The following is a 24,226-nucleotide window of genomic DNA, read 5'->3' as shown; positions in this document are numbered from 1 at the left end:
GTCAACAACCTGGTGGCAAGTTGATTACAATGGACAACTTCCATCACGGAAAAGGCAGCGTTTTGTTCTTAGTGGAATAGACACTTACTCTGGATAAGGATTTGCCTTTCCAGTATGCAACACTTCTGCCAAAACTGCCATCCGTGAACTTACAGAATGTCTTATCCCAGTCATGGTATCTCAAACAGCATTGCCTCTGATCAAGGGACTCACTTTACAGCAAATGAAGTGCAGCAGTGGGCCCATGCTCATGGAATTCACTAATCTTACCATGTTCCCCATCATTCTGAAGCAGCTGGTTTGACAGAATGATGGAATGGCCCCCTGAAGTCACAATTACGGTGCTAGGTAGGTGGCAATACCTTGCAGGTTTGGGGCTGTGTTCTCCAAAGGCTCTATATGCTCTAAACCAGCGCCCAGTATATGGTACTGTTGCTCCCATAATCAGGATTCATGGGTCCAGGAATCAAGGGGTAGAAATGGAAGCAGCACCATGCACTATTACTCCTAGTCATCCACTCATAAGATTCTTCTTCCTGTCCCTGCAACCTTACGCTTTGTATGTCTGGAGGTCTTAGTTCCAAAGGGAAGAATGCTACCACCTGGAGACGCATCACTGATTCCACTAAACTGGAAGCTATGGATGCCACTTGGCCACTTTGGGTTCCTTATGTCTCTGGATCAACAAGCAAAGAAGGGAGTTACCATACTGGCTGGTGTGATTGATCCTTATTACCAAGAGGAATCAGATTGATAGTACATAATGGAAGTAAAAAAGAGTATGTCTGGAATGCAGGAGATCTCTTAAGCCGTCCCCTAGTACTACCATGCCTTGTGATTAAGGTCAACGGAAAACTACAGCAACCCAATTCCGACATGACTACTAATGGCCCAGGCCCTTCAGGAATGAAGGTTTGGGTCATCCCACCAGGCAAAGAACCATGACCTGCTGAGGTCCTTGCTGAGGGCAAACGGAATACGGAATGAGTGGTGGTAAAGGTAGTTCTAAATACCCGTTGCGGCCACGTGACCACTTGCAGAAACGAGGACTGTAATTGTTACGAGTATTTCTGCTTTGTATGTATGCATCAAGTATTTTTGCTTTCCCCACTTATAAAATGTAAGATGTCAACAGGGCCAGTGTGTTTTCGGCTGGATGTGTGTCAGTTGTATCATGTTAGCTGCAAGTGTGACTTTGTAATTGTCTTTCTTCAGAGATTTTGTATGGTTTGGGGAGATGTGTACAGGTGCCAGGCTGACCAGGTGTGGACTGTGATGGTTAAGACTGCATGTCAGCTTGGGCTGGGCCATGATTATCAATTTTTGGCAGTTGTATAGTATTGTGATCACTTCCTGTTGAAATGTGATGTGTAATCACCCCCAAGATGGAATCTGCTGAGTGGCATCAGCAGAGGCAGGGCATGTGGCAGTTCACCGCCCCTCAAATTCATCTCTCCTCCCTCTGCTGCCTACTTCCTCCCTGCTTGCCTCGCCAAGGCGTTTGGCTGATTCTGGACCCTACAGGTTCCTCGAGTTCACCTGACCTCTGGTTCTTGGGACTGGAGCTAACAACCTACCTGCCAATCTTGGGATTCATCAGCCTTCACAGCCTGTGAGCAAGAGCCCTCCTCTTTGACCTGCCCATCTTGGGTTCGCCAGCCCCTGGGGCTACATGAATCAGGAGAAACCTCTTTTCTGATCCACGGACTTGGGTTGTTCCAGCCTCTACAATCATGTGATTGATACACAAACACACACACACACATATATATACATACACGTATGCATATTTATATACGCTTTACTGTTTTGCTTCTGCAAAGAACCTAGCTTAAGACAGCACATATGCCCAGTTACCAGGTGCTCTGTCTCATGTTGCCTTCTCATACTCCCTGTCTGTATTCCTTCGTAGCTGTAGTCCAAGATGGCGAATCCATGCCGCAGTGGCTGGTAGGGAACCTCCAGTCCATAGCTGTTTTCTCTGTTCTCTATCAGTTTCTTATTCCATTTGATGCTTGATCGAGTTCTTTATTCCTCCATTTGATGCTTAACGTTCCAGAACTGATGTATATATTTGTTTTGTTTTTTGGGTCTTTGCGGCAGATGGCATGCTGCTTCTGTGTATAGTGCCATGTTGGAAATGTCTTGTTTTCTTTATGTTGAGTCGCAATCCATACCAAAAGTTGTCATCTTTGATCTTCATCGGTATGTTTCTTAAGTCGGCAAGCAAGGTTGTGACATCTGCATTTCTCAGGCTGTTAATGAGTCTTCTTCCAATCCTGATGCCCCATCCTTCTTCACGTAGTTGGATTATTTATTCAGCATACAGACTGAAAAACTATGCTGAAAGGATACAACCCTGACGCACACCTTTCTTAACTTTAAACCACTCAGTATCCCCTTGTTCTGTTCAAATGACTGCCTCTTGGTCATTGTACAGGTTCCTCATGAGCAAAATTAAGTGTTCTGGAATTCCCATTCTTTAAATGTTACCCATAATTTGTTATGATCTACACAGTTGAATGTCTTTGCAGAGTCAATAAAACAGGTAAACATCTTTCTGGTATTCCCTGCTTTCAGCCAAGGGCCATCTCACATCAGCAATGATGCACCTTGTTCCACGTCCTTTTCTGAATCTGGCTTGAACTTCTGGCAGTTCCCCATTGATGTATAGCTACAACCACCTTTGAACGATCTTCAGCAAAATTTTACCTGTGTGTGATATTGATGATGTCGTTCAATAATTTCTGTTGCATCACCTTCATTTGGAGTGGGCACAAATATGGATCTTGTCCAGTGGCTTGGCCAAGTACACGGCTTCCAAATTTCTTGACACAGATAAGTTGGCACCTCCAGCACTGCATTCATTTGTTGAAACATCTCAATTGGTATTCTGCCAATTCTTACAGCCTTGCTTTTCGCCAATGCCTTCACTACAGCTTGGACTTCTTTTTTCAGTAGCATTGCTTCTTGATCATATACTACCTCCTGGAAGAACTGAACATCGACCAATTCTTTTTGCTACACTGACTTTGTGTATTCCTTCCATTTACTTTTGGTGCTTCCTGGGTTAGTCAATATTTTCCTGTAGAATCCTTCAGTACTGCAACTCATGGCTTGAATTTTTTCTTCAGTTCTTTCAGCTTCAGAAATGCTTAGTGTGTTCTTCCCCTTTGGTTTTCTAATTCCATGTCTTTGCACATTTCATTATACTACTTTACTTTGTCTTCTCGAACAGACCTTTGAAATCTTCTGTTCAGCTCTTTTACTTCATCCTTTCTTCTGTTCGTTTTAGTTTCTCTATGTTCAAGAGCAATATTCACAGTCTTTTCTGACATTCGTTTTGGTCCTTTCTTTCTTTCTTTCTTCTCTTTTTTAATGACCTTTTGCTTTCTTCATGTGTGATGTCCTTGACGCCATCCCACAACATTTCTGGTCTTTGGTCATTAGTATTCAATGCATGAAATCTATTCTTAAGATGGCGTCTAAATTCAGGTGGTATACACTCAAGGTCAAAGCCCTGGTGGTGTAGTGGTTCAGTGCTACAGCTGCTAACCAACAGATCAGCAATTTGAATCCACCAGGCACACCTTGGAAACTCTGTGGGGACGGTTCTACTCTGTCCTATAGGGTTGCTTTGAGTCAGGATACACTTGATGGCAATAGGGTTGGGTTGGTTGGTTGGTATACTCAAGGTTGTATTTTAGCCCTCACGGATGTGCGAACGAAAACCATAAATGCAGAGGCAGTGCTTTGAGGTCCAGCTTTTAACAATGGCTTATTTAATAATAAAAGCACAAAAGGCAAAATAAATAAATAGAACTTCATAAAAAGTAAAAACACTTTATCAAAAAAGTGAAAACACAAGCTACCAAATTGGAGAATATCTTCAGGAACTCTATGTTGTATAAGAATCTAACAATCAAACTATATACAAAACTTCAACAAAAAACCAAACCAAACACGTTGCCAATGAGTCAATTCTGACTCTTAGTGACAAAAAGACAAAAAAATCATAAAATGGGCAAAGGGCTTGAACAGACATTTCACCAAAGAGGGCATTCAAATGGCCACCAGACACATGAAAAGATGCTCAGTGTCATTAGCCATCAGAGGGATGCAAATCAAAAACACAATGAGATACCATGTCACTTCCACCAGGATGTCTAATAATAAAAATAACAGACATTGGTTGGGATGTGGGGAAATTGGAGCCCTTATCCATTACTGGTGGGAATACAAAACGGTACAGCAGTTGTGGAAAACTGTGGCAGTTCCTCAAAAAACTAAAATAGGAGAGGCAGTGCCGAGATGGGGGAGTACTCACATGCGTCCGGTGGTCCCTTTTACAAAGAAGACCCCCCAAAAACAGTGAACTGACTATATATATGAAAAGTGAGGAGCCATGAACATCAAAGCAAAGTTAAGAAACTGGACTGAGCAGCAGCGGGGAGGGACAGATGGTTCAGAATCATGAGGAGTTGCTGGACCTGTCTCAGTGGGAACCAGCGCCCCTAAGCCCCAATCCCTGGCTTGACCACAGCAGCCCTGGCTGTACCATACTGAATGCGGTTTTCTCAGCCAAAGACAGTGAGCAGCAGAATCTACTCATGCCTCAGGAATCAGCGAAGAACAGCCTTCTTGGCAAAAGTTAAGTGCTTGCATCTAATTTACTGTGCAGATTTATCTGATCCCTCCTCCCTCTGCCCCAGGTCCTAAGTCAGCTTCAGTAACAGTCAGTTTTCCTGGGCCTGAGCTAGGTCCTGCTGCGCACCTTAAGCCACTCAGGCCTTACAGAAGGAGCAAATTAACAAACAGGGAGAAGAATAATCTGCTGGCTAACCTAAACTGGGAATTTAGGGAAGAAGTGGCTCCTGTTCAGGCACAAACAGTCCATGACTTTGAATGCCTTTGACCCCTGCATGGACCTGTGTCCCATTTCAGTAGCTAAGCCCTTGCTTTTACACTGCAAGAGTTTATGTGCCTGAAGCCTGACTTTAACTATTTCAGCTGTGGGGTGGAGAGCCAAGTTTTTAATATTTGACACTGCACTGCCTATTAAGCAGGGTCCTCACCTACCCACATCAGGGGCTTGAGGACTGGTGTTTCCACCCATACCACCTAGCCACCCACAACACCGGTCCAAGGATAAGTGGTGCCTCCCAGTCCTTACAGTTAAAAGCACTGGGTGGCTATGGCACGGTTTCAGAGCCCACCCACCTGTACACTCTAGAGAACAGGGACTCACCTTCCTCACAGACACCTAGGGGGTGGTTGTCAGCCCCGACTTGCTCACAGTATGACCTCCTGCTGCAACAAGAAACTTGTGCATATACCAATCACTACTCTCCTCTCAGACCATAGGTGACAGCATGCACCACACACTTGGTGACCTGTTCACTGGACACCTGCCCTGAATCCACACAAGAAAAGTGAATGGACTCCTATGCTCGTATACTTGGTAACAGTTCTAGCCATCTCGTGAAAAGACATTACAGATTAAAAGGCTCCAATAATCAAGTTAGCTCATTCCAGCAGCCTATTTGGGTATATCAAAACAAAACAAAGTAAGAAGCTAAGACAGGAAGTAAACAAAATAAATAAATACAAAATAAATTATTACAGTGCAGAATTAAATGAAATAGAGAACAACAAAACAATTGAAACAGTTAACAAGACCAAAAGCTCTTTCTTTGAAAAGATTAACAATCGATAAACCACTTACAAAAGAAAAACAGGAGACGAAGCAAATAACTAAAATAAGAAATGAGATGGGTGATATCACAACGGACCCAACTGAAATTAAAACAATCATTTCAGATTACTATGAAAAATTGTACTCTAACAAATTTGAAAGCCTAGAAAAAATGGACAAATTTTAGAAACACACTACCTACGTAAACGAACACAAATAGAGGTAGAACAACTAAAATTCATATCAAAAAAAGAGACTGAAAAGGTAATTAAAGAACTCCCAACAAAAAAAGCTCTGACCCTGATGGCTTCACTGGAGAATTCTACCAAACATTCAGAGACGAGTTAACCCCACTACTACTAAAGGTATTTCACAGCATAGAAAAGGACGGGATACTCCAAAACTCATTCTATGAAGCCAGCATCTCCCTGATACAAAAACCAGGTAAAGACACCACAGAAAAAGAAAATTACAGACGTATATTCCTCATGAACCTAGATGCAAAAACCCTCAATAACCTTCTAGGCGAAAGATTTCAAAACCGTATCAAAAAAAAAATAATTCACCATGACCAAGTGGGATTCATATCAGGTATGCAGGGAGGGCTCAACATTAGAAATACAATCAATGGAATCCACCATATAAATAAAACAAAAGACAAGAACCACATAATCTTATCAACTGATGCAGAAAAGAAATTTGACAAAGTCCAACACCTATTCATGATAAAAACTCTCAGCAAAATAAAAATATAAGGGAAATTCATCAACATAATACAGGGCATTTATACAAAGCCAACAGCCAACATCATCCTAAATGCAGAGAGTCTGAAAGCATTCCCCTTGAGAAAGGGAACCAGAGAAAGATGCCCTCTATCATCACTCTTATTCAACATTGTACTGGATGTCCTAGCCAGAGCGATTAGGCTAGATACAGAAATAAAGGGCACACAAATTAGTGAAGAAGAAGTAAAAGAATCTCTGCAGATGACATTATCTTATACACAGAAAACCCTAAGCAATCCTCAAAAAAACTACTGAAACTAATAGAACATTTCAGCAGAGTACCAGGATACACGAAAAATATACAAAAATCATTTGGATCCCTCTACACCAACAAAGAGGAAATCACCAAATCAATACCATTTACAATTACCTCCAAGAGAAAATACTTAGGAATAAATCTAACCAGAGATGTAAAAGATCTATACAAAGAAAACAAGACATTAAAGCAAGAAACCAAAAGAGACCAACCTAAGTGGAAAAACATACCTTGCTCATGGATAGGGAGACTCAACATTGTAAAAATGTCTGTTCTACCCAAAGTGATCCATAGATACAATGCAATCCCAATCCAAATACCAATGACGTATTTCAATGAGATGGAGAAACAAATCACCAACGTCATATGGAAAGGAAAGAGGTCTCCGATAAGTTAAGCATTACTGAAGAAAAGAACAAAGCGGGAGGCCTTGCACTACCTGATCTTAGAACATATTACACTGCCAAGCTGTCAAAACAGAATGGTACTGGTACAACAGACACAGAGACCAATGGAACAGAATTGAGAATCCACACATAAATCCATCCACATATGAGCAGCTGATATTTGACAATGGCCCAAAGTCTGTTAAATAAGGAAAAGACAGTCTCTTTAACAAATGGCACTGGCATAAGAGGATACCCATCTGCAAAAAAAGGAAACATGACCCATACCTCACACCATGCACAAAAACTAACTCAATATGGATGAAAGACCTAAATAGAAAATCGAAAACAATAAAGATCATGGAAGAAAAAATACAGACAGTGCTAGGAGCCCTAATACATGGCATAAACAGTATGCAAAACGTTAGTAACACTGCACAAACACCAGAAGAGGAACTCGATATCTGGGAGCTCCTAAAAATCAAACACCTATACTCATCCAAAGACTTCACCCAAAGAGTAAAAAGATAACCTACAGACTGGGAAAAAGTTTTGGGCTACCACAATTCTCATCAGCATCTGATCTCTAAAACCTACATGATACTGTAAAAATTCAACTACAAAAAGACAAATAATGCAATTAAAAAATGGGCAAAGGATATGAACAGGCACTTCACCAAAGAAGACGTTAAGGCAGCTAACAGATACATGAGGAAATGCTCACAGTCATTAGCCATTAGAGAAATCCAAATCAAAACTACAATGAGATACCATCTCACCCAAACAATGCTGGCATTAATCCAAAAACTACAAAATGATAAATGTACGAGAGCTTGTGGAGAGACTGGAACACTTATACACTGCTGATGGGAATGTAAAATGGTACCACCACTTTGGAAATTGAGTTGGCGCTTGCTTAAAAAGCTAGAAATAGAACTACCATACAATCCAGCAATCCCACATCTTGGAATCTATCTTAGAGAAATAAAAGCCCTCATATGAACAGATACATGCACATCCATGTTCACTGCAGCACTGTTTATAACAGCAAAAAATGGAAGCAACCAAGGTGCCCATCGATGGACGAATAGATAAATGATGGTATATTCACAAAATGGAATATACACAATGGTTAAGAACAATGATGAATCCGTGAAACATCTATAGTACGAAGGAATCTGGAAGGCATTATGCTGAGTGAAATTAGTCAGCTGCAGAAGGACGAATATTGTACAAGACCACTATTATAAGAATTCAAGAAAAAATTTAAACACAGAAGAAAATATTCTTTCATGGTTACGTGCGTGAGGAGGGAGGGAATGGGTATTCACTAATTAGATAGCAGACAAGAACTATTTTAGGTGAAGGGAAAGACAGTACACAATACAGGACAGCTCAGCACAAATGGACTAAACTAAAAGAAAGGAAGTTTCCTGAACACAACTGAACACTTTGAAGGCCAGAGTAGCAGGGGTGGAGGTTTGAGGAGCATGGTTTCAGGGGACATCCAAGTCATTTGCATAACAAAATATTCTGCATCCCACATTGGTGAGTGGCATCTGGGGTCTTAGATGCTAGCAGGCAGCCATCTAAGATGCATCAATTGGTCTCAACCCACCTGGAACAAGGGAAAATGAAGAATAACAAAGACATAACGTAAAGAGGAGCCCAAGAGACAGAAAGGGCCACATAAACCAGAGACTACATCAGTCTGAGACCAGAAGAGCTAGACGGTGCCCAGCGACAACTGATGACTACCCTGACAGGGAACACAATAGAGAATCCCTGATGGAGCAGGAGAACAGTGGGATGCAGACCTCAAATTCTTATAAAAAGACGCGGCTTAATGATCTGACTGAGACTAGAGGTAACCTGCAAGTCATGATCCCCCGACCCTTTGTTACCCCAAGACTGGTACCATTCCCAAAGCCAATTCTGCAGACAGGGATTGGACTGCACAATAAGACAGAAAATGATACTAGTGAGGACTGAGACTTTTGGCTCAAGCAGACACATGAGACTATATGCGCAACTGCTGTTTAGAGGTGAGATGAGAAAGCAGAGGGGTATAAGAGCTGGTTGAATGGACACCAGGAATGCAGGTTGGAGATGAGGAGTGTGCTGTCTCATTAGGGGGAGAGCAGCTAGAAGTACAGAGCAAGGTGTTCATAAGTTTTTGTATGAGAAACTGACTTGATCTGTAGCTTTTCACTTACACCACAATAAATAATAAGAAATATTTTTTTTTACCCAAAAATGGAGCTACCATGTGACCGAGCAATTCCACTCCTAGGTATATACCTGAAAGGCTTGAAAGCAAAGACTCAAATAGGGATTTGTACAAGAATGTTCATTGCAGCCTATTCACAACAGTCAAAAGGTGGAAACAACCTAAATGCCCATTTACAAATGAATGCGTAAACAAAATGTGGTACATACATACAATGGAATACTATCATCCAGTAGGAGAAATAAAGTCTTGATACATGTGACAGTATGCTGAGTGAAATAAACCAATCATAAAAGGAAAAATATTATATGACCTCCATTACATAAAAAGACAAGAAAAGGCAAATGTACAGAGCCCAAAGTTTATTAGTGGTTACCTGAGGCAGGGAAGGAGGAGGAATGGGGTGTTGACGGTGTTGGAAAAATCACATTGATTAAACAAGGGTTGCACAGCTAAGTATTATAATTGCTGTCAATTATACACCTGTAAAAAGCTGAGTTGGCAAAAGTTGTGTGATAGATATATTTATAACTACAAAAAAAAAAAAAAAGAGGAGCTGTTGAGGCTGCTTATGTATAACCAAACACCTCATGGGATTTGGTTCCTTGGCTTGGGGGTTTACCGTTATGATTTCATGGACCATCCCAGTTAACTGACCTAATAATGTATTTAGTGCTTAGTTTGTTTTGTAGTGACTGAGGTCTTAAAACGCTTGCAGGCAGCTGTCCAAGGCACAATTGGTCTCTATTCACCTGGAGCAACACGGGAAAAAAGAGGGTCAGGAATAAGAGGAGGATATGGAATGTGTAGCTAATTGCTTCCATGAACAACCGCCTCCTTTGCCATAAGACCAGAAAAACTGGATGGTGTCTGTCTACCATTACTAAACATTTTGATCAAAAAGTCCATAGAAGAATCCTGATTGCAGAACTTCGAATTCTCATGGAATCCATACTTTCTGGACCATACAGACTAGATTAACCACTGAAACTATTGCCCTGAAATGATTTTTAAACATTAAACCAAAAATATTCCCTGAAGTCATCTTAAAATCAGCCAAGAGTGTAGCAATACGCTCTTTTAAGAACCATCTATATACAGTGAGTCTATGTTAATGAGGAAGGAACCACTCAGAAAAGGAGGGTGAGAATGGTTGCACAACATGAAGAATGCAATCAGTGTCACTAAATTGTACATGCAGAAAATGTTGAATTGGTGTATGTTTTGTTCCATATATTCTCAATAACAAAAAAACTAATAAAATTCAGAAAAAAAAAATCTGTTGACCATAAAAAAAAAAAAGACAAATGACCAAGAAGGCTCTCCATGATTGTCCCCTATTACTCCTCTCTTATCATCTTCCCCTGGCTCACTCTGCTCCGGACTCATTGGTTTCCTTGCTCTTTCTAGAAAACCCCACACACCCTGCTGCATTAGTGCTTTTCAACTTGCTGTTCATTCATCTTGGAGCACTACCCTTCTCCCCATATCTGTGTCTCATTTCCCAATTCCTTCACCTTAACAAGGTCATCTCTCATCACCTATCGAAAACAACAAACCTCATGCCCTGAAACTCCAGGTTCCTCTTACTGGTTTTATTTCTCTCCAGAGTATTTATTGTCCCCAAAATTAAATGAATAAGTAAATGAACATGTTTGTTCATTTATCTATTACCATATTCTCCATTGAGAATTTAAGCTCTATTAGAGCATAGACTTTTTTTTTTTAATCTATTTTGCTTATTGCTGAATTCTCAGTGGGCAGAATGGTTTCTGAACTATAGTAGTCACATATATGACCAAAATAACACACCTGTTGAGTGAAAGAATGCACAAAGGAACCATTGGGCCATAGTCAATTCATAGCCAAGCACCATTTAAGTAGGGGAAGGGAGACAAGTGGATAGCTTAGGGGACTGAATACACTCATCTTCCCTGCCTACTCCTGGGTCCACAAGTTGTGTCTGGAAACTCTCCTGGGTACAGATTGACTGACAGCAAAACTTGAGAGTCTTGGGTCACCATCTATTTCCATTCCCGGGGATACGATATTGCCATATGAAAAGTACAAGTTGTGGTTCCAGAAGGTCTAGTTTTAAAATCCATTAATTATTTGGAAGGTTTGAGAAAGTAACTTAACTACATCGAGTCTCAGTTTCCTCATCTGTAAAACAAGAGAACATATCAGCTATTTTCCCTATGGGATGCAATGAAGATTAAAAGAGGTAACATGAAAACAACACTCTGTAAACTGTTAAAAAAAAAAAAAAGCAATAAATATAGATTGTGATGGTAGAAGAGAACAATGCTGATTTGGACGTACTTAGCAACTTAGGATTGGAGGAAGATTCATTAAGAACCTAAGACATGCAGATGACACAACCTTGCTTGCTGAAAGAGGACTTGAAGCACTTACTGATAAAGATCAAAGACCGCAGCCTTTAGTACGGATTACACTTCAACATGAAGAAAACAAAAATCCTGACAACTGGACCAATAAACAACATCACGATAAACGGAGAAAAGATTGAAGTTGTCAAGGACATTGTTCTACTTGGATCCACAATCAACATGCATGGAAACGGCAGTCAAGAAATCAGATGACACATTGCATTTGGCAAATGTCTGCAAGTATCTCTTTGAAGTGTTAGAAAGCAAAGATGTCACTTTAACAACTAAGGTGAGCCTGACTCAAGCCATGATGTTTTCAATTGCCTCATATGCCCATGAAAGTTGGACAATAATTAAGGAAGACTGAAGAAGAATTCGTACATTTGAATTATACTGTTAGTGAAGAATATTGAAAATACCATGAATTGCGGAAGCACAAACAAATCTGTCTTACAAGGAGTACAGACAGAATGCTCAATAGAAGCAAGGTTGGTGAGACTTTGTCTCACATAATTTGGACATGTTATCAGGAGGCACCTGTCCGTGGAGAAGGGCAACATAAAGTAAAGGGTCAGTGAAAAAGAGGAAAACCCTCGGCAAGATGGATTGACACAGCGGCTGCAACAATGGGCTTAAGCATAACACCGACTGTGAGGATGGCGCAGGACCTGCCAGTGTTTCGTTCTGTTGTACACAGGGTTGCTATGAGTCAGGATCAACTCAGTGGCACCTAAAAACAACAGCAACCAACAGGGCCATTGTAATTACAATTACAATTACATTGTAATTGACGGATACCTGATTAGTCATACAAACACGCAAAATATTTGTTGGTTGCTGCTATTAGCCTTGTGGGCCTAAAAGGAGAATGATGATTTTTTAGTACTCACAAGTGGTGAGTACTTTTTATGCATTATTTCATTTTATTCTAATAAAAAACTCTTGTGAGGTAAATATTACAACAACTATTTTAAAAGCGATAAGTGGCTTACAGAGGAGGCGGGGGCCAAGACGGCTGACTAGGTAGAAGCTACCTCGGATCCCTCTTGTAACAAAGCCTTGGAAAAACAAGTGAATCGATCACATACATGACAATCTACGAACCCTGACCATCAAACACAGATCTAAAGAGTTGACCTGAGTGACAGAGACTGAGAACGAACAACCACAGGGAAGCAACAACTCCTTTCGGAGCCTGCAGCCAGCGTCCCAGTCAGGAAACCTTGGCGCCGGGCTTTCAACTGGGCTCAGGGGACCTGAGCACGGCATCCTGAGGCAGCGCAAACAAGGGACGCGGCACTAGCCCCCAGAAGTGACCTCGGGGGAAGCCCAGCCAGTGCACACAGGCAGCGCAGCCACGTGGCTGACAGGAGGAGAAGCCACCAGTAGGCATCGACTGGTTTTGGAGCCTGGAGTGTGGCGTCCCAGCCGGGGAACATTGGCGCTGGGCTTTGGACTGGGAGCGGAGGAACTGACCACTGCTTCTGAGACAGTGCAAGCACAGGACACGGGCCTGACCCTCGAGGGCAATCTCTACCCACCCAGCACACACAGTCAACACGCACCTTGGGAATTTCAGAGAAAACAGTAATCCCAAGCAAAATAAGTAACTTTGTCTATATTCCGGGGTGCTACTCTCTCCTATTTATCTGAACTCTCCCCTCCCCTCCCCTTCCCAGGCGGCTTCATTAACATTGAAATTTCCTGAGCCAGAGAGTGAAGTGTGCTGCGGTTTTTGTTTGTTTCTTTCTTTTTTTTCTGGTCTTTTCCTAACCCATACTCCTGGCCTGAGAGAAGCAGCTACAAAAAAACCCAGGGACCAAAACTCCTTCCCTAATTGGACTAAAGACACATAACCAGCTCCAGCCAAACATATGTGATCCACAGTCTTGGGCTTTCATCCCTACAGGGAACAAGGTGGCTAGTATAATGCAAAGGCAATTCTGATAGGGATCTGACTGTAATTGTTTTACCCCATTACTGGAAAGACAAGTTTCCCAGGTCTGATATCTTTGCGTATTGAACAGAGCCCTCACTTACCCACAACAGGGAACTGAGGGCTGAAGCTCCCCCCAGACCACCTAGCCTCCTGCCTTAGGGGTCTAAGGAGGGGGATACCTACCAATCTGTAGAGGTGCATGCATTGGGGGCCTAAGGTACAGCTGCCCAGCCCACCCACTAAAGTGCATTAGGAATAGAGACACACCTACCTCACTGGCACTTGGGGGAAGACTGTCAGTATCCTTCCCCCACTGGAGTGTGAAACCCTGCTGCTACTAGAATCTGGTGTACACAAATATCACCACTACTTCTCTAGGTGGATAGGTGACAGTCTGCACGAAACACTTGATGAACCAAAATCAGATTCTACTCAAGCATAGTGAATGGACTCTTAGGCTTATATATCTGGTAACAGCTCAAACCAGCTGGAACTAGGACATAAGTGATTGGAGGGATACAATAATCAAGACAGCGCAATCTAGTAGCCCATCTACATATATTGAAAGAAAACAAAACAAGATAAGACTCAGTTGGCAAATATAGAACAAATTACTACACTATCTTAGAGATGGCTCAGAGACAGCAGTCGATATCAAACCACATAAAGCAGCAGACAATGACTGCGTCTACAATTCCCCAAACTAAAGAATCAAAATCTTTCCCAAATGAAGATACAATCCTGGAATTGCCAGATGTAGAATGTAAAAAACTAATTTACAGAATGCTTCAAGACATCAGGGATGACCTCAGAAATGAAATAAGGCAATCTACAGAAAAAGCCAAGGAACACACTGATAAAGCAGTTGAAGAACTCAAAAAGATTATTCAAGAACAAAGTGGAAAAATTAATAAGCTGCAAGAATCCATAGAGAGACAGCATTCAGAAATCCAAAAGATTAACAGCAAAATTACAGAATTAGACAACTCAATAGGAAGTCAGAGGAGCAGACTCGAGCAATTGGAATGCAGGGTGGGGGATCTGGAGGACAAGGGAATTGACACCAATATAGCTGAGAAAAATCAGATAAAAGAATTTAAAAAAATGAAGAAACTCTAAGAATCATGTGGGACTCTATCAAGAAGAATAACTTGCGTGTGATTGGAGTCCCAGGACAGGGAGGGATAACAGATAATACAGAGAGAACAGCTGAATATCTGTTGGCAGAAAATTTCCCTGATATCATGAAAGACGAAAGGATATCTATCCAAGATGCTCATCGAACCCCATTTAAGATTGATCCAAAAAGAAAATCACCAAGACATATTACCATCAAACTTGCCAAAACCAAAGACAAACAGAAAATTTTAAAAGCAGACAGGGAGAAAAGAAAGGTCTCCTACAAAGGAGAATCAATAAGAATAAGTTCAGACTACTCAGCAGAAACCATGCAGTCAAGAAGGCAATGGGATGACATATACAAAGCACTGAAGGAGAAAAACTGCCAGCCAAGGATCGTATATCCAGCAAAACTCTCTCTCAAATATGAAGACAAAATGAAAACATTTACAGATAAACACAAGCTTAGAGAATCTGCAAAAACCAAACCAAAGCTGCAAGAAATACAAAAGGAAATTGTTTGGTCACAAAACCAATAATATCAGATACCAGCACAACAAAAGGTCACAAAACAGAACATTCTGATATCAACTCAAATAGGGAAATCACAAAAACAAACTAAGATTAATTTTAAAAAGAAAAAAAACACTCAAAACAGGGAATCATTGAAGTCAATATGTAAAAGATCACAATAATCACAAAGAGAGACTAAATACAGGTGGTACAGAACTGCCATACGGAGAGGAATACAAGGCGATATAGAACAATACAAGTTAGGTTTTTACTTAGAAAAATACGGGTAAATATTAAGGTAACCACAAAGAGGTATAACAACTCCATAACTCAAAACAAAGACCAAGAAAAACATAATGACTCAGCAAACATAAAGTCAAATACTATGAAATGGAGGAACACAATTTACAAAGAAAAACGTCTAAGCACAAATAATTGAAAAATGAAATTGTCAACAACGCACATAAAAAGGAATCAAAATCACAGGACTAAACACATACATATCTATAATTATGCTGAATGTAAATGGACTAAATGCACCCATAAAGAGACAGAGAGTCTCAGACTGGATAAGAAACACGATCCATCCATATGCTGCCTACAAGAAACACACCTTAGACTTAGACACACAAACAAACTAAAACTCAAAGGATGGAAAAAAATATATCAAGCAAACAACAAGCAAAAAAGAGCAGGACTAGCAATATTAATTTCTGACAAAATAGACTTTAAATTTAAATCCACCACAAAGGATAAAGAAGGACACTACATAATGACTAAAGGGACAATTGACCAGGAAGATATAACCATATTAAATATTTATGCACCCAATGACAGGGCTGCAAGATACATAAAACAAACTTTAACAGAACTGAAAAGTGAGATAGACACCTCCACAATTACAGCAGGAGACTTCAACACACCACTTTCGGAGAAAGACAGGACTTCCAGTAAGAAGCTCAACAGAGACATGGAAGACCTAATTGCTACAATCAACCAATTTGACCTCATAAACTTATACAGAACACTCCACCCAACTGCTGCAAAGTATACTTTTTTTTGTAGCGCACATGGAACATTCTCCAGAATAGAGCACATATTAGGTCATAAAACAAACCTGTGCACGATCCAAAACATCGAAATATTACAAAGCATCTTCTCAGACCATAAGGCCATAAAAGTGGAAATGAATAACAGAAAAACCAGGGAAAAGAAATCAAATACTTGGAAACTGAACAATACCCTGCTCAAAAAAAACTGGCTTATAGAAGACGTTAAGGAGGGAATAAGGAAATTCATAGAATGCAATGAGAATGAAAACACTTCCTATCCAAACCTCTGGGACACAGCAAAAGCAGGGCTCAGAGGTCAATTTATATCGATACATGCACACATACATAAAGAAAAAACAGCCAAAATCACAGAACTGTCCCTACAACTTGAACAAATAGAAAGTGAGGAACAAAAGAATCCATCAGGCACCAGAAGAAAACAAATAAAAATTAGAGCTAAACTAAATGAATTAGAGAACAGAAAAACAATTGAAAGAATTAACAAAGCCAAAAGCTGGTTCTTTGAAAAAAATTAACAAAATTGATAAACCATTGGCACGATGACTAAAGAAATAAAGGAAACAAATAAGCCGAATAAGAAACGAGATGGGCCACATCACAACAGACTCAACTGAAATTAAAAGAATCATATCAGATTATTACAAAAATTGTACTCTAACAAATTTGCAAACCTAGAAGAAATGGATGAATTCCTAGAAAAACACTACCTGCCTAAACTAACACAATCAGAAGTAGAACAACTAAATACACCCATAAAAAAAACAGATTGAAACAGTAATCAAAAAACTCCCAACAAAAAAAAGCCCTGGACTGGAGGGCTTCACTGCAGACTTCTACCAAACATCCAGAGAAGAGTTAACGCCACTACTACTAAAGGTATTTCAAAGCATAGAAAAAGATGGAATACTACCTAACCCATTCTATGAAGCCACCATATCCCTGATACCAAAACCAGGTAAAGACATCACAAAAAAAGAAAATAGATGCAAAAATCCTCAACAAAATTCGAGCCAATAGAATTCAACAACATATCAAAAAAATAATCCACCATGACCAAGTGGGATTTATACCAGGTATGCAAGGTTCATTTAATATTAGAAAAACCATTAATGTAATCCACCATATATATAAAACAACAGACAAAAATCACATCATCTTAGCAATTGATGAAGAAAAGACATTTGACAAAGTCCAACACCCATTTATGATAAAAACTCCCAGCAAAATAGGAATTGAAGGAAAATCCCTCAACATAATAAAGGGCATCTGAAAAAAAAAAAAAAAATACAAAGCCAACAGCCAACATCATTCTAAATGGAGAGAGCCTGAAAGCATTTCCCTTGAGAACGGGAACCAGACAAGGACGCCCTTTAAAACCACTCTTATTCAACATTGTGCTAGAGGTCCTAGCCAGAGCTATTAGGCTAGACAAAGAAATAAAGGGCATCCGGACTGGCAAGGAGGAAGTAAAATTATCTCTATTTGCAGATGACATGATCTTATACACAGAAAACCCTAAGGAATCCTCCAGAAAACTACTGAAACTAATACAAGAGTTTGGCAGAGTCTCAGGTTATAACATAAACATACAAAAATCACTTGGATTCCTCTACATCAACAAAAAGAACATCGAAGAGGAAATCACCAAATCAATACCATTCACATTAGCCCCCAAGAAGATAAAATACTTAGGAATAAATCTTACCAAAGATGTAAAAGATCTATACAAACAAAACTACAAAGTACTAGCGCAAGAAACTAAAAAGGACCTACGTAAGTGAAAAAACATACCTTGCTCATGGATAGGAAGCCTTATATAGTAAAAATTCCTCTTCTACCAAAAGCTATCTATACATACAATGCACTTCCGATCCAAATTCCAATGACATTTTTTAATGTGATGGAGAAACAAATCAGCAACTTCATATGGAAGGGAAAGAAGTCCCGGATAATTAAAGCATTACTGAAAAAGAAGAAGAAAGTGGGAGGCCTCATTCTATCCGATTTTAGAACCTATTATACAGCCACAGTAGTCAAAACAGCCTGGTACTGGTACAACAAAAGGCACATAGACCAATGGAACAGAATTGAGAACCCAGACATAAATCCATCCACATATGAGCAGCTGATATTTGACAAAGGCCCAGTATCAGTTAATTGGGGAAAAGACAGTCTTTTTAACAAATTGTGCTGGCATAACTGGATATCCATTTGCAAAAAAATGAAACAGGACCCATACCTCACACCATGCACAAAAACTAACTCCAAGTGGATCAAAGACCTAAACATAAAGACTAAAACGATAAAGATCATGGAAAAAAAACTAGGGACAACCTTAGGAGCCCTAATTCAAGGCATAATCAGAATACAAAACATTACCAAAAATGACGAAGAGAAACCAGAAAACTGGGAGCTCCTAAAAATCAAACACCTATGCTCATCGAAAGACTTCACCAAAAGAGTAAAAAGACCACCTACAGATTAGGAAAGAATTTAAAGCTATGACATCTCCGACCAGTGCCTGATCTCTAAAATCTATATGATTCTGTTAAAACTCAACCACAAAAAGAAAAACAACCCAATCAAAAAGTGGGCAAAGGATATGAACACGCACTTCACTGAAGAAGGTATTCAGGCAGCTAACAGATACATGAGAAAAATGCTCTCGATCATTAGCCATTAGAAAAATGCAAATTAAAACTATAATGAGATTCCATCTTACTCCAACAAGTCTGGCATTGATCCAAAAAACACAAAATGATAAATGTTGGAGGGGCTGCAGGGAGATTGGAACTCTTATACAGTGCTGGTGGGAATGTAAATTGGTACAACCACTTTGGAAATCTATCTGGCATTTTCTTAAAAAGTTAGAAATAGAACTACCATACAACCCAGAAATCCCACTCCTCAGAACAGGGAAATAAGAGCCTTTACACAAACAGATATATGCACACCCATGTTTATTGCAGCTCTGTTTACAATAGCAAAAAGCTGGAAGCAACCAAGGTGTCCATCAACAGATGAATGGTTAAATAAATTATGGTATATTCACACAATGGAATACTACGCATCGATAAAGAACAGTGACCAATCTGTGAAACGTTTCATAACATGGAAGAATCTGGAAGGCATTATGCTGAGTGAAATTAGTCAGATGCAAAAGGACAAATATTGTATAAGACCACTATTATAAGATCTTGAGAAATAGTATAAACTGAGAAGAACACATTCTTTTCTGGTTACAAGAGGGGGGAGGGAGGGAGTGTGGGACAGGGTTATTTACTGATTAGTTAGTAGATAAAAACTACTTTAGGTGAACGGAAGGACAATACTCAATACAGGGAAGGTCAGCTCAACTGGACTGGACCAAAATCAGAGAAGTTTCCGGTATAAACTGAATGCTTCGAAGGTCAGTGGAGCAAAGGCGGGGGTTTGGGGACTATGGCTTAAGGGGACTTCTAAGTCAATTGGCAAAATAAATTCTATTATGAAAACATTCTGCATCCCACTTTGAAATGTGGCGTCTGGGGTCTTAAATGCTAACAAGCGGCCATCTAAGATGCATCAATTGGTGTCAACCCACGTGGATCAAAGGAGAACGAAAAACACCAAGGTCACACAATAACTATGAGTCCAAGAGACAGAAAAGGCCCCATGAACTAGAGACTTTGATCATCCTGAAACCAGAAGAACTGGATGGTGCCTGGCCAACCAATGACTGCCCTGACAGGGAGCACAACAGAGAACCCATGTGGGAGCAGGAGAACAGTGGGATGCAGACCCCAAATTCTCATAAAAAGACCATACTTAATGGTCTGACCGAGACTAGAAGAATCTCGGCAGTCATGGTCCCCAAACCGTCTATTGGCCCAGGGCAGGAACCATTCCCGAAGACAACTCATCAGACATGGAAGGGAGTGGACAATGGATTGGAGAGAGATGCTGATGAAGAGTGAGCTACTTGTATCAGGTAAAAAAACTTGAGACTGTGTTGGCATATCCTCTCTGGAGGGGAGATGGGAGGGTAGAGAGGGTTAGAAACTGGCAAAAAGGTCACGAAAGGCAAGACTGGAGGGAGGGAGCGGGCTGACTCATTAGGGGGAGAGTAAATGGGAGTATGTAGTAAGGTGTATATATGTTTATGTGCGACAGACTGACTTGATTTGTAAACTTTCACTTAAAGCACAATAAAAATTATTTTTTTAAAAAAACTTAACACCTAGTACTATAAATGCAGGGCAGACAGAAGATGAAAAAACAAGGCTACCTGTCTAAGAAGGCTTCTCCACGTATTAGATCCAATACCTGTCCACGTCTGTCATAAACTTTGCAAGTGTGTCTAACACTACAGAGACCAAAAACACAGCAAGGGTGAAAGCTAGCCTGCCAGGATGGTTTACATCTAATTCCTGCACTGCCCGACTTGAGTCAAGTTGGTGCTTTCTATCAAAATAACGTAGATCACTCAGGTCTAGATCAGGATTACAGCCTTTTTCACCTTTTCAACACACAGTTCTGAAGAGTAATAAAAGAACACATGGATCATAGTAAAGCATTCATGAAAAGCCTATGTGAAGACAACGTTTTTCCATATTCCAAAAGAGAGGAGACAGAAACCTAAAGGCTCTAGAAGAAAGAGACTTTTCCAAAAGTCTCTGGTCTTCATTAATCACCTGCAACAACTCTTCTGGATCAGCAGTCATTTCAAAAGACACTTTGATTTTGGAGGTTACTTCTCTGTGTCCTCTGGTCCAATTATACATGAGTCACTTTCACATTAGGAGATCGCCCCACAAAGTGCACTTTCCTGACTGCTCTTCTCAACAGCCTCCTTCCTGCCTCCTCCACCCTCCCCTTTCTTTCCTCTCCAAAAGAAAGCCTTCATCCAGAATACACTGTCACAATAAACTAGGACAGGATGCCTTCAAATAAACTCAGATGCCACTACTGTTCACCATTTCCCACACCACTAAGCCTTTACCCTTCTCCAAATTCCCACTGCCCCTCACTTACTGCCATCACAAAGATTAAGAGTGATCTTTGGGTCTTGGAAATGTGGGGAGATAGGTATTGTTTCTGAGCACTTACACAACCCCCTAGTTGCCACGCAGTACTATGCACATTACTTCCTTACACTGTGTCTACAGGTAGTGAAACTGAGGCACGATGAGGTTAAATCATTAAAATACAATCCCAGAAAAACTCAAAGCAAGATTAAATTCCTATCTCCCACTGTAGTCACTCTCACCTGGGGCTCTTTTGGTGCCCCTCCCCCCTCATGCAGACATCTGCCATGTCTGGAGACATTTTTGATTGTCACAATTCGGGAGGGGGGCAGTGCTACTGGCACCCAGTGAGCAGAGGCCACTGATGCTGCTAAACATCCTACAACAACTCCCTCTCCCCCTCCCCCCCACAACAAACAAGAACTGTCTGGATCAAAATGTCAACTACATTGACCTAATCTCTAGGACTACGTTCTTTGGCCCCTAATTGATAGTTAAAGAATGGCTTACTGTACAATTTTATCATTCTACAGCATTTACACATGGCAGTCAAGTGCTATATCTGACATGTTATACTTTAAAAAAAAAAATGCTTTTTACTTACTCTTAAAAAAATTTTTTTTTTTTTAAAACAGATGATACAGGGAGCCATAGAGGAACATGAGTAGAGCTCACAAAGCCCAACTCTTTTTCTTTATTGAGAAAACCTGGCAAAGACCAGCTCCTTTCCTTAGCAACCTCCATCCCCTGCGCTGTGGTCTGCCTGTGCCTGGCTGCTCACCTGGAGTCTTCAGTTGCTGACATGCTCTCGCAGCTGCCTTTTCTCTGCTTTGCTCATCCCCACACACATGCTTCACTCCACAGCAGTAATGATGTACATTGATGGGAATCTCCAGAGATCTACAGCCCCTAGTTGTCTCTTTTGCTCAGTAAATTACATTCATTACCAAGCCATGTGAGGCATCTAAGGACATCAGCCTTTCTGGCTGCCCTCTGTCTGAGGCTGGGCAATGGGACATTATCTACTAAGGGCTCCAAATTACTATCGTAAGCTGAAAACAACACTCCAACCAGTTTTTAAGCTGAATACAATTTTTCTTTTTTAATTTTTCACTCCCTGTCCCTCTTTCCTAACCATCCTTGGCTCTGCCTAGATTTCTATTAGTTGTAATTTTCTCTTCAAGGAGTCTACTTTCAGTTCAAGCTGGAGAAGCTGGAGAGCTCAAAAAGAGATGTGGTATCTTTTCTACTCCTTCTTCCAAGACTTCCACCTGGACTCTCAGAACGGTATGCCAAACAGTGACTTTGTCCTTCTGGCCTCAAAACTCTTCAGCACAAATGAGAGCTCAAAGCCAGCCTTGGTCATAATGCTCCCAATGCCAATGCCTGATTCACTGTTGTTAGGTGCCATCAGATTCCCAGGTCTTTCTCCCAGCTGGTGTGTGGGTTTGAACTGCCAACCTTATGGTTAGCAGCCAAGTGCTTAACCTTTGCGCCACCAGGGCTCCTTGCCTGATTCACTAGGAACTGTAAATAGATGAGTAAATGCACATGTGACTGCCACTGATGAAGGATAAAGTGGAACTGGCAGAACTACGTGCTTTGCTGATGCTATTATCCACCAAACCTGGAATCCTCAACTCTCTGGCACGCTGTTTCCTTTATAGAAAAAGTAATTAACAAAAGAACAGCTAAGGAAAGTGATCCACGGAGAAGGAGGATGGTGGTTGAGGGAATGTGAGCTGGCAGAGCTAACAACCTGATATGGTACATGAAAAAGGCAATCAGACCTGGTTCCATTCTCGACAACACACCTCAGGAAGGCCCAACAACCCTTCCCTGGTTCTAGGAAAATCATGTCTCATGTCAATAAATCCCTAATGATGCCTGAGATATTTCCACCCACATAACGAATTCCATCCTATCACCCAAAACCTAATGGTTTTCTCTTCACAATTATTCATAAGCATGGTGTCTATGAGTTGAATCAACAGAGGCTTTGGGAACCTTTCACAGGCAGGGTATCCCATTGCACTAACTCCAAGAGGCTGGAGAGACAAGCGTCCCTATGACCTGGCAAAGTCAGAGTAACAGTGGCAGCCACTGCCTTTGCCTTACCCTGAAGTAGACAGTGTGACAGCCTTCAAATACATCTTCACAATCCATCAGCTCTGGTGCTTTTCACCACTCACTCGCTTCTGTATGCTGGACCATGATCAATCAATCACCAACTGCCAGAGACAAAAAAAGGAACGAATGCATTAGGCCAACAGGCCCACGACTTCAATTACTAAGTCACTGCTCGAGTGTATTTGTTAAAGTTGGCTAAGTGGTGAAGAAATAGACCCAAACACAGATAATGGCTCAAGCTCAAAATAAAAGTTTACTCCTAGCTCCTGTACACATACTGGACAGGTGAAAGGTCTGTCACTGAGGTGGGCCTCCTCAATGCAGTGATCTAGGGACCCAGGCTGACAACTGTCTTGCCATCTCTGAAACAATTTCTAAGGTTGCTCTGGGGTGAGGTGGGGCCAAGATGGTGGAGTAGTCTGATGCTTCCGGGATCCCTCTTACAACAAAGACCTGAAAAAAACAAGTGAAACGGTTATATATATCACAAGGTAGGATCCCTGAACACCAAAGGCAAAGTTCAGAAGTCAGACTGAGTGGCAGGGGGACGGAGAGATGGCTTAGAAGCTGCAAGGAGTTGCTAGACATGACTCGGCAGGAACCAGTGCCCCTCAGGCACAATCCCCCAGAGCAACTGCAGCAGGGCTGGTGGTGGCATTCAGGACGTGGTTTCCTCAGGGAGAGACAGCCAGCCGCACAGTCTG

The 24,226-nt window shown here is 41.0% G+C and overlaps 2 protein-coding genes across 2 annotated transcripts in view; both read right to left on the bottom strand.

The window, feature by feature from the left end:
* Positions 1 to 24,226, bottom strand: part of LOC126068313 (ral guanine nucleotide dissociation stimulator-like) — a 497,494-nt gene that overhangs the window by 446,463 nt on the left and 26,805 nt on the right. Inside the window, exons 3-4 of the mRNA XM_049870813.1 lie at positions 23,801 to 23,975; positions 23,511 to 23,623 (exon numbers count right to left, since the gene is read on the bottom strand). The gene's annotated coding sequence lies outside the window, so the exon portion shown is untranslated. The remainder of the gene's footprint in view (positions 1 to 23,510; positions 23,624 to 23,800; positions 23,976 to 24,226) is intronic.
* LOC126068250 (collagen alpha-1(X) chain-like) overlaps positions 1 to 24,226 on the bottom strand; it is a 112,055-nt gene that overhangs the window by 78,138 nt on the left and 9,691 nt on the right. The window lies entirely within an intron of this gene.

Source organism: Elephas maximus, chromosome 27 (assembly GCF_024166365.1).
Source record: "Elephas maximus indicus isolate mEleMax1 chromosome 27, mEleMax1 primary haplotype, whole genome shotgun sequence".
Lineage (NCBI taxonomy): Eukaryota > Metazoa > Chordata > Mammalia > Proboscidea > Elephantidae > Elephas > Elephas maximus.
Note: the sequence above shows the minus strand (reverse complement) of the source record. Positions and strands in the feature narration are given on the sequence as shown.